This window comes from Carya illinoinensis, chromosome 7, assembly GCF_018687715.1.
Source record: "Carya illinoinensis cultivar Pawnee chromosome 7, C.illinoinensisPawnee_v1, whole genome shotgun sequence".
Classification (NCBI taxonomy): Eukaryota; Viridiplantae; Streptophyta; class Magnoliopsida; order Fagales; family Juglandaceae; genus Carya; species Carya illinoinensis.
Genome location: NC_056758.1, coordinates 34,104,753 through 34,109,418, shown reverse-complemented (window position 1 = coordinate 34,109,418; position 4,666 = coordinate 34,104,753). Strand labels below are relative to the sequence as shown.

The window sequence follows — 4,666 nt, the reverse complement described above, 5'->3', positions numbered from 1 at the left end:
TAGTCTATTGTCAATGGTCTAAGAGTCGTTATACCGACTGAAAGGCACATGCCATGTCACATTGATTTTACAGCTACGTAAAGGAACGTTACTACTTGTATTGCAATGCATAACCACCAAAATTGAAACATCCAAATCGAGGATCAATTGCATGCGTGCTAGTGACGAGTGCTTAGAAGGAAATATTTAAACTCATATCTTTATCGATGATTGATTTGAATAATGAGTTCAATTGAGATAAAAGTTGACAATTAAATAAAATATTAATAAAATATTATTTTTTAATATTATTATTATTTTAAAATTTAAAAAAAGTCAAATTATTTATTATATTTGTTGTTAGAATTTAAAAAAATTGTAATAATTAGATAAGATGGGTTTAAATATCAAACAATTTTAACTTTATCAAACTTCAACATCACATCTCTCTATAATAAAAAGCATCAATGATCCTGCTACAGTAATGAACAGTGCAATCCCATTCTGTTTCCGTGTTTCACGTATTTACTCTTTGCTTCAATTTGTGTGTTTCATCCGTGCAAAAGTCTTTAACTTCATTGGTTGTGCAGTATAAACACGCTGGTTGCATTGGTACCAAGCCCTGCTCTTGTCCCCTCTTGTCAGTTATCAGTGCATGCGTATGGAAGATACTTCAGTTGGTCAGTGCATGCCTGTAGTTAATTGTGAGTCTTGCATACGTATAGGTAATTGTGACTTTTACATCTGTAACATATGGAATCACAAAACCATTAAAAAAAACATTCTTAATCTGGATAAAAAAAAATAATTAAAACCTTAAAAACAAATAAAAAAAATCCTGCCCGTTCAGGATAAAGAAGAAAAATTTGCTCAGTGTAGAAGAAAAACAAATGACATATGATTAATCACAACAAAGAAAACAGTGCTCACTACCTAAGAAGAAAAAACAAATGCCATATGAAAAAATCACAAATATTTAATCCTGATAAATAAAAATGCAAGAAATAAAGAATCAATCACGACAATTTCTTTTTGATGTAAAAGAAATAAAACGTATGGTTAATTTTTTATATTATGAAATATATACCTTTTTTTTAAAATAATTATGGGAAATAAAATGCAAGAAATAAAAAATGCATATGCAGTGGTATGATGCTGCCAGTTTTCCATTTGGTTTTCCAATATTTGGTTTGATTGGTTTTCCAGTGGGTTGATTGGTTTTGTAGTGGTCTGCTGCATGCGATGGGAGTTCCTAGGATGATAGTTCAGGAAGCCATTGCACCTTAAAAGGGTCTATGAAGATTATTTTTGTTCACCCTGCTTATGTCGTTTGGTGCTTTCTTTCAGAGCTGCACATTTAGTTCTTGGGTTATTTTCTTTACCCTACTGGCTTTTCTTTCTTCTTTCTTTCATTGTTACCTTACCCTACTAGCATTTCTTTCTTCTACTTTTTTTTCATTGTTTCATGCAGTGCTTAATGTTTTCTGTTCGTTTCTAATGGTGATTTCTTTTCAGGTTTTCTTGGTTGGAGACTTTCAGAGTTTTACATTTCTGATTTTTATCTCTGTAAGTCTATCTTGTGGTTTACTTATTTTGTTATCTTCCACTTTTCGATCCCTTTCATTTGCTATTGTCAGATTTATCAAAGATCTTTGTTATCTTCCACTTTTCGATCCCTTTCATTTGCTATTGTCAGATTTATCAAAGATCTAAAAATAAAAGTGTACTCTTTCTTTTGTGAGCTATCTTGACAGTGAATAGGTTAAGAAAAGAAAAATTGTGTGATGTTTTGTCAGTGATATATCTAAAGCTAGGAGCAAAACAGAATAGATCACAAAAGAATATATGACAAAATGAAAAATTAACTCAAATTGTATACTAAAAGAAAAAGACAAAAATAATCAATCCTAAACAATATATGACATAGAACAAATCAAGAATGGAATATTTACAATAATAACATGTTTGAAATAGATGAACAGATGAACAAAAATTGATGCCTCAAAAATTTCATAAAAAAAGAAAAAAAAAGGATTTCCATGTTCAAAACAGAATAGATCTTCGAAATTGTGTGATGTTTTGTCAGTGATATATCTAAAGCTAGGAGCAAAAAGAGAATTAGATAAACATCCTAGGGTGAGGATCTAAAAATAAAAATGTGTTCCAATAATAATGTATTCTCCTTTTGTTGGCTATCTTGATAGTTAATAGGTTAAGAAAAGAAAAGTAGTGTGAAGTAGTGTGATGTCGTGTCATTGGAAATTAAAAAACTCGAAAAAAAACAGCAGTTAAACCAGATGAATTCACAAACCCAAAACCCAAGACAGACCGTAATTCATTTAACCCAAGAAGCCATATAATTCCAAGAGCCAACAGCATATAACATACCCAAATAAATAAATAAAACCCCACAATTAAAAAAAAAAACAGATGAACTCTAGAAATTAAATAAGTATTTATATAATTCCAATAGCCTGACAGTAATAAGAAATAGCAAAACATATCTGAAACTTGGGCTTGTATTTTTCAACCCTCTGATACATATCCAAGGCTAATTCCAGGATTGCTGATTTCTTGGGTGACAAACCCTAGCCCTACAAAAAAAAAATACTAATAAGTTTCAAAATGAAAAAGACTATATAAGTAATTTGTTTTTCGTTCCATTATACGTTAAGCAAAGTTCCATGCTTTCACAGAAACAAAAAAGCCATATGTCAAATTCGCATCTATTACCAAAAATTAACTCAAATTGTATACTAAAAGAAAAAGACAAAAATAATCAATCCTAAACAATATATGACATAGAACAAATCAAGAATGGAATATTTACAATAATAACATGTTTGAAATAGATGAACAGATGAACAAAAATTGATGCCTCAAAAATTTCATAAAAAAAGAAAAAAAAAGGATTTCCATGTTCAAAACAGAATAGATCTTCGAAATTGTGTGATGTTTTGTCAGTGATATATCTAAAGCTAGGAGCAAAAAGAGAATTAGATAAACATCCTAGGGTGAGGATCTAAAAATAAAAATGTGTTCCAATAATAATGTATTCTCTTTTTGTTGGCTATCTTGATAGTTAATAGGTTAAGAAAAGAAAAGTAGTGTGAAGTAGTGTGATGCTGTGTCAATGGAAATTAAAAAACTTCAAAAAAAAAAACTACAAAAAAAAAAAATGGAACAGCAGTTAAACCAGATGAATTCACAAACCCAAAACCCAAGACAGACCGTAATCCATTTAACCCAAGAAGCCATATAATTCCAAGAGCCAACAGCATATAACATACCCAAATAAATAAATAAAACCCCACAATTAAAAAAAAAATAGATGAACTCTAGAAATTAAATAAGTATTTATATAATTCCAATAGTCTAACAGTAATAAGAAATAGCAAAACATATCTGAAACTTGGGCTTGTATTTTTCAACCCTCTGATACATATCCAAGGCTAATTCCAGGATTGCTGATTTCTTGGGTGACAAACCCTAGCCCTACAAAAAAAAAAAAAAATACTAATAAGTTTCAAAATGAAAAAGACTAGATAAGTAATTTGTTTTTCGTTCCATTATACGTTAAGCAAAGTTCCATGCTTTCACAAAAACAAAAAAGCCATATGTCAAATTCGCATCTATTACCAAAAATTAACTCAAATCGTATACTAAAAGAAAAAGACAAAAATAATCAATCCTAAACAATATATGACATAGAACAAATCAAGAATGGAATATTTACAATAATAACATGTTTGAAATAGATGAACAGATGAACAAAAATTGATGCCTCAAAAATTTCATAAAAAAAAAAAAAAAAAATTCCCATGTTCAAAACAGAATAGATCTTCGACTACTGATAGCTTATAAACACAAATTAAAAAATAAATTAAAAATCACGTGAAGCAATGCTATCTCCGATTAGAGCAGATCTAGAAAAAATAAACCCATCTTCAACTACTAATAGCATGCAAACAAATCCACAATCAACAAAGGGAAAACGACGGCTATGAAGAAAGAAACCCACAATATGTAAAAACAAACCCACAATCAACAAAGGGAAAACAATACAAGCAGAGAAAAAAAATAAACAAACCGAACAGAACCTAAAAATAAAATAGTAGATCTAGCCAAACAGATCGAAAAGTACAAGACGAAGAGAAGCAGCAACAGCAGTACACGGATTTGCAGAAAAATAGAACCAAACAAGAAGATTAAAGTTCAAGTAATTACCTAACGAAAATGGAGAAAGTCGACTGCAGCAACACCGGTTGCAGAAGAAAATAACACAATAAAAATGAAGAAGGAATGGACGACGTGTAGGAGAAGAAAAATAAAACAAAGAAGAAGAAGAGTAGTGTGTGGCTGCGGTAGGAGAAAGGTGAAGAAGAAAAGAAAATGAGACAAGCCCTAACTCTAAGCAAGGTCAAAACACACCGTTTATGGAGAGAGAGCTGGCTGAAAACAAGCCAACGAATTGGGCTTCCAACAGCTACAAGGCTGGGCCCAAAACATGATTTAAAACCCACTAAAAAATAAGCCCACCCAAAAATAAAATGGTACAACAAATAAAAATAGTATAACAAAAATAAATAAAAGTCTAATAAAAATACTACAACTCAATATTAATAAAATAAAATATTTAAAGTTCAACGATAAAATAATTAAAGTAAAGATTAATTTAAATGCAAAG

The 4,666-nt window shown here is 30.2% G+C and overlaps 1 long non-coding RNA gene across 1 annotated transcript; it reads right to left on the bottom strand.

The window, feature by feature from the left end:
- Window positions 1–376: 376 nt before the first annotated feature.
- Window positions 377–4,512, bottom strand: LOC122315093. Its single transcript, XR_006243942.1, has 2 exons — window positions 4,207–4,512; window positions 377–3,474 (listed from the first exon to the last, which is right to left on the bottom strand). It is a non-coding gene; the product is annotated as an uncharacterized LOC122315093 (long non-coding RNA).
- Between the last annotated feature and the right edge of the window lie 154 nt (window positions 4,513–4,666).